Below are 12464 nucleotides of genomic sequence, written 5' to 3'. Positions count from 1 at the left end.
GGTTGTGCCAGGACTCTGTGAGGGATCATGGTGCTTTGTTGGAGCCACTTGATCCGAATGGGGCCTCTGATGGGGTCTGCATGCATACACAGGACCATAGCTTCTCCTGGGTTGGTCGTCCTCTCCGGAAGCCACTGGTTTGTCAGAGAGCCCCCTCCAGAGGAGAAAAGGCTTCTGGGTGTCCATTCCCCCATGAAGGCTTTGCAGAGCCCTTGGGCATCCCGTTATCATGTCCATCGTGAGGCCCTGTTGACCTGAAGGGGAGGGGTGGTCCCGGGATGCGGGCTGAGGAGGGTGTAGCTGCATGGCTGTTGTTTGGTGGCCTTGCACGGGCCACAGTAGGGAATGCTGCCACAGAAGAAATTGGCCCTGTTTGGGAATCTCTGTGGTCCCCAAGGAGGAATGCTTGACATGGCTCCCCATCCACCAGATCGGAATGCGGGTCTTGAAATTCAACTCGATTGACCTGAAGTATAGTAAGACTGAAAATGGAAGCACCATTTCATTACGTGTTGCCCTGGGGAGCAACCACGCAGATCTCTGTGCATGTCGAGGCAGAGCACGAGGATGGACTGAGCTTATGGTCAGTTGTGGGGTGTGCTTGAGTGACTTCCAAGAAGTGTTGGTTGGGAGGATGTGGGGCCAGGCCTGGAGGTGGTGAGAGGCAACAAGGACCCTTCATCAGGGACTTGGCAGCTAGATGCTCTTGGCTCTTGTGAGAGCTGAAGGGCTGGTCCCTTGCTGGAATGGGGTTTCCCAGGTCTCTGTGAGGGATCATGGGCCCTCAGATAGGCCAGTTTACTCAGACAGGCCCTTTCATGGGTTCTGCATACAGATACAGGCCTGTGGCATCTCTTGGGCTGGCCTTCCTCTACGGGAGCCACTGCCTACCAAGAGAGCTCCCTCCAGCTCCTGTGAATGTCCACTGTGTGGGACATAAAGGCCTCATTGTCTGGGTGCTGTGCACATGGACAAGCCGAGTGTGACATCAGCCAGCACACGCTTGCCCACACCAGGGTCGGGCCCAGAGGAATGTCTCCATTCCCCCCAGAAACACCCCCAGTGTTTTCCCCACCAAGCAGACCTGGTGCCAGGCCTTGTGCTGCCTGGAGGATCCATGAGGCTAGTCCTTCCCTGGGGAGACATATACGTACTGGTTATTTCATCTGCCCCTGACACAGTATTAAGGTACATAAGATGGCATTGATCCACCTGTCCACTCATGCCTTCATCTTTGTAAGTATGGATGGATGGAGGGAGTGAGCCAAGGACGAGGGTCAAAGGGGAGGGAGCTAGAGCATTCTGGAGGAAGGGAGGCAGGAAGGAAGCTATGTAGGGAGCTGTTTGTATGCGTTTCAGCTATGTGTTCCTGTCTCTGCGTGGAGGTACATTTGGGCCCTATGTTCCTGGATGTATTGCTGCAGGTATTTCTTGTAGCATCATTCGATGCATGAGCGTGTGGCACACACGTGCCCCAATGCATCTAGCATGGAGTTGGAGTTCTCACAGCTGTCCTTCTCACCTCTTGGCAGCCATCGTCCCCAGAGAAATGAAGATCTGTGTTTGGCCTATGTTCCCTAGGGCAATCACCATGAGCCTTGGCCCAGCACGTGGATTCGACAGAATGGCACATCCCTTCAGGCATCCTTCTTTCCAGGAAGCATCTGAGGTAAGCCTTCACATGTGGCAGGGCGCAGGTGAGTGAGGAGGGCCTCAGTTGGGTCGATGATGAGAACTCATATGGTCCTGAAGAGAGCTGATGACCAAAAAATCATGCTCAATAGGATTACGCTGAGGCCTAACAGAGGGATCCAGGGGCAGGATGGCCTGCATTTTTGGTCCATTGCAGAGCCCTGGGTGTGGGTGTGGTTGTGGGTTTGGGTGTGGGTGTTGGAGCAGCCTCTCGCTCGAGGAAATCCCTTGAGACTCCTCCCAGTGTAGATGGCTTCCACATATCCAAGATGTGTTGCCACCTTTGGTTTTCTATCCTGCTCCATAGTGCCAGGGCCCACATGTTCTGAAGCCATGGGTGGAGTCTTTCCTTAAGCCTTTCTGCTTTGAATATTGTGTTTCAGGCCAAGCCTTGGAATGGACTCACCACAGCCAGAATGTTCCGCAGTGAGTGGCTCTTTTGGTTGCTACTGATAGGCCCCAGAGAATTTTGAACTATGGGCTGGCCGCCCTCACAGCAGGCAGTACAGGGTAGTCTTTTGGCAACCTCCTGCCTACCAAGGAGGAATGTCTGCTGCTCCCCCAAATTTATGGGCTCACATCTGGTGCACTCACATGCCTTCATTAGAGCTGTATTCTAGTCAGAGAGCACATCGAGGCAGTGTTTTCTTCCTTGGCCCCAGGCGGAACATCTCTAGAGACCTCTGTGCACCTAGCGCCAGAGTATGATCACCCACTGAGGGAATGGTCCCTTGTGGTGTGTGCTTTATGGCTTCCCAAAACCTGTCAGTAGGGAAGGCTCATGCCCCCTGCCTAGAGATGGTGAGAGGCAGGCAGGAGCCCATCCTCAGGTGCTTGGAGGCAGGATGCTGCTGGTTATTTCAAGGGCTGGAAGCCATGCCGTGGTCTTCAATGGGGTTGTGCCAGGACTCTGTGAGGGATCATGGTGCTTTGTTGGAGCCACTTGATCCGAATGGGGCCTCTGATGGGGTCTGCATGCATACACAGGACCATAGCTTCTCCTGGGTTGGTCGTCCTCTCCGGAAGCCACTGGTTTGTCAGAGAGCCCCCTCCAGAGGAGAAAAGGCTTCTGGGTGTCCATTCCCCCATGAAGGCTTTGCAGAGCCCTTGGGCATCCCGTTATCATGTCCATCGTGAGGCCCTGTTGACCTGAAGGGGAGGGGTGGTCCCGGGATGTGGGCTGAGGAGGGCGTAGCTGCATGGCTGTTGTTTGGTGGCCTTGCACGGGCCACAGTAGGGAATGCTGCCACAGAAGAAATTGGCCCTGTTTGGGAATCTCTGTGGTCCCCAAGGAGGAATGCTTGACATGGCTCCCCATCCACCAGATCGGAATGCAGGCCTTGAAATTCAACTCGATTGACCTGAAGTGTAGTAAGACTGACCATGGAGGCACCATTTCATGACGTGTTGCCCTGGGGAGCAACCACGCAGATCTCTGTGCATGTCGAGGCAGAGCACGAGGATGGACTGAGCTTATGGTCAGTTGTGGGGTGTGCTTGAGTGACTTCCAAGAAGTGTTGGTTGGGAGGATGTGGGGCCAGGCCTGGAGGTGGTGAGAGGCAACAAGGACCCTTCATCAGGGACTTGGCAGCTAGATGCTCTTGGCTCTTGTGAGAGCTGAAGGGCTGGTCCCTTGCTGGAATGGGGTTTCCCAGGTCTCTGTGAGGGATCATGGGCCCTCAGATAGGCCAGTTTACTCAGACAGGCCCTTTCATGGGTTCTGCATACAGATACAGGCCTGTGGCATCTCTTGGGGTGGCCTTCCTCTACGGGAGCCACTGCCTACCAAGAGAGCTCCCTCCAGCTCCTGTGAATGTCCACTGTGTGGGACATAAAGGCCTCATTGTCTGGGTGCTGTGCACATGGACAAGCCGAGTGTGACATCAGCCAGCACACGCTTGCCCACACCAGGGTCGGGCCCAGAGGAATGTCTCCATTCCCCCCAGAAACACCCCCAGTGTTTTCCCCACCAAGCAGACCTGGTGCCAGGCCTTGTGCTGCCTGGAGGATCCATGAGGCTAGTCCTTCCCTGGGGAGACATATACGTACTGGTTATTTCATCTGCCCCTGACACAGTATTAAGGTACATAAGATGGCATTGATCCACCTGTCCACTCATGCCTTCATCTTTGTAAGTATGGATGGATGGAGGGAGTGAGCCAAGGACGAGGGTCAAAGGGGAGGGAGCTATAGCATTCTGGAGGAAGGGAGGCAGGAAGGAAGCTATGTAGGGAGCTGTTTGTATGCGTTTCAGCTATGTGTTCCTGTCTCTGCGTGGAGGTACTTTTGGGCCCTATGTTCCTGGATGTATTGCTGCAGGTATTTCTTGTAGCATCATTCGATGCATGAGCGTGTGGCACACACGTCCCCCAATGCATCTAGCATGGAGTTGGAGTTCTCACAGCTGTCCTTCTCACCTCTTGGCAGCCATCGTCCCCAGAGAAATGAAGATCTGTGTTTGGCCTATGTTCCCTAGGGCAATCACCATGAGCCTTGTCCCAGCACGTGGATTTGACAGAATGGCACATCCCATCAGGCATCCTTCTTTCCAGGAAGCATCTGAGGTAAGCCTTCACATGTGGCAGGGCGCAGGTGAGTGAGGAGGGCCTCAGTTGGGTCGATGATGAGAACTCATATGGTCCTGAAGAGAGCTGATGACCAAAAAATCATGCTCAATAGGATTACGCTGAGGCCTAACAGAGGGATCCAGGGGCAGGATGGCCTGCATTTTTGGTCCATTGCAGAGCCCTGGGTGTGGGTGTGTGTGTGGGTTTGGGTGTGGGTGTTGGAGCAGCCTCTCGCTCGAGGAAATCCCTTGAGACTCCTCCCAGTGTAGATGGCTTCCACATATCCAAGATGTGTTGCCACCTTTGGTTTTCTATCCTGCTCCATAGTGCCAGGGCCCACATGTTCTGAAGCCATGGGTGGAGTCTTTCCTTAAGCCTTTCTGCTTTGAATTTTGTGTTTCAGGCCAAGCCTTGGAATGGACTCACCACAGCCAGAATGTTCCGCAGTGAGTGGCTCTTTTGGTTGCTACTGATAGGCCCCAGAGAATTTTGAACTATGGGCTGGCCGCCCTCACAGCAGGCAGTACAGGGTAGTCTTTTGGCAACCTCCTGCCTACCAAGGAGGAATGTCTGCTGCTGCCCCAAATTTATGGGCTCACATCTGGTGCACTCACATGCCTTCATTAGAGCTGTATTCTAGTCAGAGAGCACATCGAGGCAGTGTTTTCTTCCTTGGCCCCAGGCGGAACATCTCTAGAGACCTCTGTGCACCTAGCGCCAGAGTATGATCACCCACTGAGGGAATGGTCCCTTGTGGTGTGTGCTTTATGGCTTCCCAAAACCTGTCAGTAGGGAAGGCTCATGCCCCCTGCCTAGAGATGGTGAGAGGCAGGCAGGAGCCCATCCTCAGGTGCTTGGAGGCAGGATGCTGCTGGTTATTTCAAGGGCTGGAAGCCATGCCGTGGTCTTCAATGGGGTTGTGCCAGGACTCTGTGAGGGATCATGGTGCTTTGTTGGAGCCACTTGATCCGAATGGGGCCTCTGATGGGGTCTGCATGCATACACAGGACCATAGCTTCTCCTGGGTTGGTCGTCCTCTCCCGAAGCCACTGGTTTGTCAGAGAGCCCCCTCCAGAGGAGAAAAGGCTTCTGGGTGTCCATTCCCCCATGAAGGCTTTGCAGAGCCCTTGGGCATCCCGTTATCATGTCCATCGTGAGGCCCTGTTGACCTGAAGGGGAGGGGTGGTCCCGGGATGTGGGCTGAGGAGGGTGCAGCTGCATAGCTGTTGTTTGGTGACCTTGCACGGGCCACAGTAGGGAATGCTGCCACAGAAGAAATTGGCCCTGTTTGGGAAACTCTGTGGTCCCCAAGGAGGAATGCTTGACATGGCTCCCCATCCACCAGATCGGAATGCAGGCCTTGAAATTCAACTCGATTGACCTGAAGTGTAGTAAGACTGACCATGGAGGCACCATTTCATTACGTGTTGCCCTGGGGAGCAACCACGCAGATCTCTGTGCATGTCGAGGCAGAGCACGAGGATGGACTGAGCTTATGGTCCGTTGTGGGGTGTGCTTGAGTGACTTCCAAGAAGTGTTGGTTGGGAGGATGTGGGGCCAGGCCTGGAGGTGGTGAGAGGCAACAAGGACCCTTCATCAGGGACTTGGCAGCTAGATGCTCTTGGCTCTTGTGAGAGCTGAAGGGCTGGTCCCTTGCTGGAATGGGGTTTCCCAGGTCTCTGTGAGGGATCATGGGCCCTCAGATAGGCCAGTTTACTCAGACAGGCCCTTTCATGGGTTCTGCATACAGATAGAGGCCTGTGGCATCTCTTGGGCTGGCCTTCCTCTACGGGAGCCACTGCCTACCAAGAGAGCTCCCTCCAGCTCCTGTGAATGTCCACTGTGTGGGACATAAAGGCCTCATTGTCTGGGTGCTGTGCACATGGACAAGCCGAGTGTGACATCAGCCAGCACACGCTTGCCCACACCAGGGTCGGGCCCAGAGGAATGTCTCCATTCCCCCCAGAAACACCCCCAGTGTTTTCCCCACCAAGCAGACCTGGTGCCAGGCCTTGTGCTGCCTGGAGGATCCATGAGGCTAGTCCTTCCCTGGGGAGACATATACGTACTGGTTATTTCATCTGCCCCTGACACAGTATTAAGGTACATAAGATGGCATTGAGCCACCTGTCCACTCATGCCTTCATCTTTGTAAGTATGGATGGATGGAGGGAGTGAGCCAAGGACGAGGGTCAAAGGGGAGGGAGCTAGAGCATTCTGGAGGAAGGGAGGCAGGAAGGAAGCTATGTAGGGAGCTGTTTGTATGCGTTTCAGCTATGTGTTCCTGTCTCTGCGTGGAGGTACATTTGGGCCCTATGTTCCTGGATGTATTGCTGCAGGTATTTCTTGTAGCATCATTCGATGCATGAGCGTGTGGCACACACGTGCCCCAATGCATCTAGCATGGAGTTGGAGTTCTCACAGCTGTCCTTCTCACCTCTTGGCAGCCATCGTCCCCAGAGAAATGAAGATCTGTGTTTGGCCTATGTTCCCTAGGGCAATCACCATGAGCCTTGGCCCAGCACGTGGATTCGACAGAATGGCACATCCCTTCAGGCATCCTTCTTTCCAGGAAGCATCTGAGGTAAGCCTTCACATGTGGCAGGGCGCAGGTGAGTGAGGAGGGCCTCAGTTGGGTCGATGATGAGAACTCATATGGTCCTGAAGAGAGCTGATGACCAAAAAATCATGCTCAATAGGATTACGCTGAGGCCTAACAGAGGGATCCAGGGGCAGGATGGCCTGCATTTTTGGTCCATTGCAGAGCCCTGGGTGTGGGTGTGTGTGTGGGTTTGGGTGTGGGTGTTGGAGCAGCCTCTCGCTCGAGGAAATCCCTTGAGACTCCTCCCAGTGTAGGAGGATTCCACATATCCAAGATGTGTTGCCACCTGTGGTTTTCTATCCTGCTCCATAGTGCCAGGGCCCACATGTTCTGAAGCCATGGGTGGAGTCTTTCCTTAAGCCTTTCTGCTTTGAATTTTGTGTTTCAGGCCAAGCCTTGGCATGGGCTCACCACAGCCAGAATGTTCCGCAGTGAGTGCCTCTTTTGGTTGCTACCGATAGGCCCCAGAGAATTTTGAACTATGGGCTGGCCGCCCTCACAGCAGCCAGTACAGGGTAGTCTTTTGGCAACCTCCTGCCTACCAAGGAGGAATGTCTGCTGCTGCCCCAAATTTATGGGCTCACATCTGGTGGACTCACTTGCCTTCATTACAGCTGTATTCTAGTCAGAGAGCACATCGAGGCAGTGTTTTCTTCCTTGGCCCCAGGCGGAACATCTCTAGAGACCTCTGTGCACCTAGCGTCAGAGTATGATCACCAACTGAGGGAATGGTCCCTTGTGGTGTGTGCTTTATGGCTTCCCAAAACCTGCCAGTAGGGAAGGCTCATGCCCCCTGCCTAGAGATGGTGAGATGCAGGCAGGAGCCTATCCTCAGGTGCTTGGAAGCAGGATGCTGCTGGTTATTTCAAGGGCTGGAAGCCATGCCGTGGTCTTCAATGGGGTTGTGCCAGGACTCTGTGAGGGATCATGGTGCTTTGTTGGAGCCACTTGATCCGAATGGGGCCTCTGATGGGGTCTGCATGCATACACAGGACCATAGCTTCTCCTGGGTTGGTCGTCCTCTCCGGAAGCCACTGGTTTGTCAGAGAGCCCCCTCCAGAGGAGAAAAGGCTTCTGGGTGTCCATTCCCCCATGAAGGCTTTGCAGAGCCCTTGGGCATCCCGTTATCATGTCCATCGTGAGGCCCTGTTGACCTGAAGGGGAGGGGTGGTCCCGGGATGCGGGCTGAGGAGGGTGTAGCTGCATGGCTGTTGTTTGGTGGCCTTGCACGGGCCACAGTAGGGAATGCTGCCACAGAAGAAATTGGCCCTGTTTGGGAATCTCTGTGGTCCCCAAGGAGGAATGCTTGACATGGCTCCCCATCCACCAGATCGGAATGCGGGTCTTGAAATTCAACTCGATTGACCTGAAGTGTAGTAAGACTGAGCATGGAGGCACCATTTCAATACGTGTTGCCCTGGGGAGCAACCACGCAGATCTCTGTGCATGTCGAGGCAGAGCACGAGGATGTACTGAGCTTATGGTCAGTTGTGGGGTGTGCTTGAGTGACTTCCAAGAAGTGTTGGTTGGGAGGATGTGGGGCCAGGCCTGGAGGTGGTGAGAGGCAACAAGGACCCTTCATCAGGGACTTGGCAGCTAGATGCTCTTGGCTCTTGTGAGAGCTGAAGGGCTGGTCCCTTGCTGGAATGGGGTTTCCCAGGTCTCTGTGAGGGATCATGGGCCTTCAGATAGGCCAGTTTATTCAGACAGGCCCTTTCATGGGTTCTGCATACAGATAGAGGCCTGTGGCATCTCTTGTGCTGGCCTTCCTCTACGGGAGCCACTGCCTACCAAGAGAGCTCCCTCCAGCTCCTGTGAATGTCCACTGTGTGGGACATAAAGGCCTCATTGTCTGGGTGTTGTGCACATGGACAAGCCGAGTGTGACATCGGCCAGCACACGCTTGCCCACACCAGGGTCGGGCCCAGAGGAATGTCTCCATTCCCCCCAGAAACGCCCCCAGTGTTTTCCCCACCAAGCAGACCTGGTGCCAGGCCTTGTGCTGACTAGAGGATCCATGAGGCTAGTCCTTCCCTGGGGAGACATATACGTACTGGTTCTTTCATCTGCCCCTGACACAGTATTAAGGTACATAAGATGGCATTGATCCACCTGTCCACTCATGCCTTCATCTTTGTATGTATGGATGGATGGAGGGAGTGAGCCAAGGACGAGGGTCGAAAGGGAGGGAGCTAGAGCATTCTGGAGGAAGGGAGGCAGGAAGGAAGCTATGTAGGGAGCTGTTTGTATGCGTTTCAGCTATGTGTTCCTGTCTCTGCGTGGAGGTACATTTGGGCCCTATGTTCCTGGATGTATTGCTGCAGGTATTTCTTGTAGCATCATTCGATGCATGAGCGTGTGGCACACATGTCCCCCAATGCATCTAGCATGGAGTTGGAGTTCTCACAGCTGTCCTTCTCACCTCTTGGCAGCCATCGTCCCCAGAGAAATGAAGATCTGTGTTTGGCCTATGTTCCCTAGGGCAATCACCATGAGCCTTGGCCCAGCACGTGGATTCGACAGAATGGCACATCCCTTCAGGCATCCTTCTTTCCAGGAAGCATCTGAGGTAAGCCTTCACATGTGGCAGGGCGCAGGTGAGTGAGGAGGGCCTCAGTTGGGTCGAGGATGAGAACTCATATGGTCCTGAAGAGAGCTGATGACCAAAAAATCATGCTCAATAGGATTACGCTGAGGCCTAACAGAGGGATCCAGGGGCAGGATGGCCTGCATTTTTGGTCCATTGCAGAGCCCTGGGTGTGGGTGTGTGTGTGGGTTTGGGTGTGGGTGTTGGAGCAGCCTCTCGCTCGAGGAAATCCCTTGAGACTCCTCCCAGTGTAGATGGCTTCCACATATCCAAGATGTGTTGCCACCTTTGGTTTTCTATCCTGCTCCATAGTGCCAGGGCCCACATGTTCTGAAGCCATGGGTGGAGTCTTTCCTTAAGCCTTTCTGCTTTGAATTTTGTGTTTCAGGCCAAGCCTTGGCATGGGCTCACCACAGCCAGAATGTTCCGCAGTGAGTGCCTCTTTTGGTTGCTACCGATAGGCCCCAGAGAATTTTGAACTATGGGCTGGCCGCCCTCACAGCAGCCAGTACAGGGTAGTCTTTTGGCAACCTCCTGCCTACCAAGGAGGAATGTCTGCTGCTGCCCCAAATTTATGGGCTCACATCTGGTGGACTCACTTGCCTTCATTAGAGCTGTATTCTAGTCAGAGAGCACATCGAGGCAGTGTTTTCTTCCTTGGCCCCAGGCGGAACATCTCTAGAGACCTCTGTGCACCTAGCGTCAGAGTATGATCACCAACTGAGGGAATGGTCCCTTGTGGTGTGTGCTTTATGGCTTCCCAAAACCTGCCAGTAGGGAAGGCTCATGCCCCCTGCCTAGAGATGGTGAGAGGCAGGCAGGAGCCTATCCTCAGGTGCTTGGAAGCAGGATGCTGCTGGTTATTTCAAGGGCTGGAAGCCATGCCGTGGTCTTCAATGGGGTTGTGCCAGGACTCTGTGAGGGATCATGGTGCTTTGCTGGAGCCACTTGATCCGAATGGGGCCTCTGATGGGGTCTGCATGCATACACAGGACCATAGCTTCTCCTGGGTTGGTCGTCCTCTCCGGAAGCCACTGGTTTGTCAGAGAGCCCCCTCCAGAGGAGAAAAGGCTTCTGGGTGTCCATTCCCCCATGAAGGCTTTGCAGAGCCCTTGGGCATCCCGTTATCATGTCCATCGTGAGGCCCTGTTGACCTGAAGGGGAGGGGTGGTCCCGGGATGCGGGCTGAGGAGGGTGTAGCTGCATGGCTGTTGTTTGGTGGCCTTGCACGGGCCACAGTAGGGAATGCTGCCACAGAAGAAATTGGCCCTGTTTGGGAATCTCTGTGGTCCCCAAGGAGGAATGCTTGACATGGCTCCCCATCCACCAGATCGGAATGCGGGTCTTGAAATTCAACTCGATTGACCTGAAGTGTAGTAAGAATGACCATGGAGGCACCATTTCAATACGTGTTGCCCTGGGGAGCAACCACGCAGATCTCTGTGCATGTCGAGGCAGAGCACGAGGATGTACTGAGCTTATGGTCAGTTGTGGGGTGTGCTTGAGTGACTTCCAAGAAGTGTTGGTTGGGAGGATGTGGGGCCAGGCCTGGAGGTGGTGAGAGGCAACAAGGACCCTTCATCAGGGACTTGGCAGCTAGATGCTCTTGGCTCTTGTGAGAGCTGAAGGGCTGGTCCCTTGCTGGAATGGGGTTTCCCAGGTCTCTGTGAGGGATCATGGGCCTTCAGATAGGCCAGTTTATTCAGACAGGCCCTTTCATGGGTTCTGCATACAGATAGAGGCCTGTGGCATCTCTTGTGCTGGCCTTCCTCTACGGGAGCCACTGCCTACCAAGAGAGCTCCCTCCAGCTCCTGTGAATGTCCACTGTGTGGGACATAAAGGCCTCATTGTCTGGGTGTTGTGCACATGGACAAGCCGAGTGTGACATCGGCCAGCACACGCTTGCCCACACCAGGGTCGGGCCCAGAGGAATGTCTCCATTCCCCCCAGAAACGCCCCCAGTGTTTTCCCCACCAAGCAGACCTGGTGCCAGGCCTTGTGCTGACTAGAGGATCCATGAGGCTAGTCCTTCCCTGGGGAGACATATACGTACTGGTTCTTTCATCTGCCCCTGACACAGTATTAAGGTACATAAGATGGCATTGATCCACCTGTCCACTCATGCCTTCATCTTTGTATGTATGGATGGATGGAGGGAGTGAGCCAAGGACGAGGGTCGAAAGGGAGGGAGCTAGAGCATTCTGGAGGAAGGGAGGCAGGAAGGAAGCTATGTAGGGAGCTGTTTGTATGCGTTTCAGCTATGTGTTCCTGTCTCTGCGTGGAGGTACATTTGGGCCCTATGTTCCTGGATGTATTGCTGCAGGTATTTCTTGTAGCATCATTCGATGCATGAGCATGTGGCACACACGTCCCCCAATGCATCTAGCATGGAGTTGGAGTTCTCACAGCTGTCCTTCTCACCTCTTGGCAGCCATCGTCCCCAGAGAAATGAAGATCTGTGTTTGGCCTATGTTCCCTAGGGCAATCACCATGAGCCTTGGCCCAGCACGTGGATTCGACAGAATGGCACATCCCTTCAGGCATCCTTCTTTCCAGGAAGCATCTGAGGTAAGCCTTCACATGTGGCAGGGCGCAGGTGAGTGAGGAGGGCCTCAGTTGGGTCGAGGATGAGAACTCATATGGTCCTGAAGAGAGCTGATGACCAAAAAATCATGCTCAATAGGATTACGCTGAGGCCTAACAGAGGGATCCAGGGGCAGGATGGCCTGCATTTTTGGTCCATTGCAGAGCCCTGGGTGTGGGTGTGTGTGTGGGTTTGGGTGTGGGTGTTGGAGCAGCCTCTCGCTCGAGGAAATCCCTTGAGACTCCTCCCAGTGTAGATGGCTTCCACATATCCAAGATGTGTTGCCACCTTTGGTTTTCTATCCTGCTCCATAGTGCCAGGGCCCACATGTTCTGAAGCCATGGGTGGAGTCTTTCCTTAAGCCTTTCTGCTTTGAATTTTGTGTTTCAGGCCAAGCCTTGGCATGGGCTCACCACAGCCAGAATGTTCCG

The 12464-nt window shown here is 54.2% G+C and overlaps 5 non-coding genes across 5 annotated transcripts; all 5 read left to right on the top strand.

Annotated features, from left to right (window-relative positions):
* Positions 1 to 1719: 1719 nt before the first annotated feature.
* Positions 1720 to 1800, top strand: LOC130847353 (small nucleolar RNA SNORD115). The gene has a single exon (XR_009052118.1). It is a non-coding gene; the product is annotated as a small nucleolar RNA SNORD115 (small nucleolar RNA).
* A 2506-nt stretch (positions 1801 to 4306) lies between these two features.
* On the top strand, positions 4307 to 4387 carry LOC130847352 (small nucleolar RNA SNORD115). Its single transcript, XR_009052117.1, has one exon. It is a non-coding gene; the product is annotated as a small nucleolar RNA SNORD115 (small nucleolar RNA).
* A 2506-nt stretch (positions 4388 to 6893) lies between these two features.
* On the top strand, positions 6894 to 6974 carry LOC130847351 (small nucleolar RNA SNORD115). The gene has a single exon (XR_009052116.1). It is a non-coding gene; the product is annotated as a small nucleolar RNA SNORD115 (small nucleolar RNA).
* Positions 6975 to 9480: 2506 nt separating this feature from the next.
* Positions 9481 to 9561, top strand: LOC130846959 (small nucleolar RNA SNORD115). The gene has a single exon (XR_009051754.1). It is a non-coding gene; the product is annotated as a small nucleolar RNA SNORD115 (small nucleolar RNA).
* Positions 9562 to 12067: 2506 nt separating this feature from the next.
* LOC130846958 (small nucleolar RNA SNORD115) lies at positions 12068 to 12148 on the top strand. The gene has a single exon (XR_009051753.1). It is a non-coding gene; the product is annotated as a small nucleolar RNA SNORD115 (small nucleolar RNA).
* The last annotated feature ends 316 nt before the right edge of the window (positions 12149 to 12464 follow it).

This window comes from Hippopotamus amphibius, chromosome 2 (assembly GCF_030028045.1).
Source record: "Hippopotamus amphibius kiboko isolate mHipAmp2 chromosome 2, mHipAmp2.hap2, whole genome shotgun sequence".
Classification (NCBI taxonomy): domain Eukaryota; kingdom Metazoa; phylum Chordata; class Mammalia; order Artiodactyla; family Hippopotamidae; genus Hippopotamus; species Hippopotamus amphibius.
The sequence above is the reverse complement of the archived record's forward strand: the minus strand, read 5'-3'. Positions and strand labels throughout refer to the sequence as shown.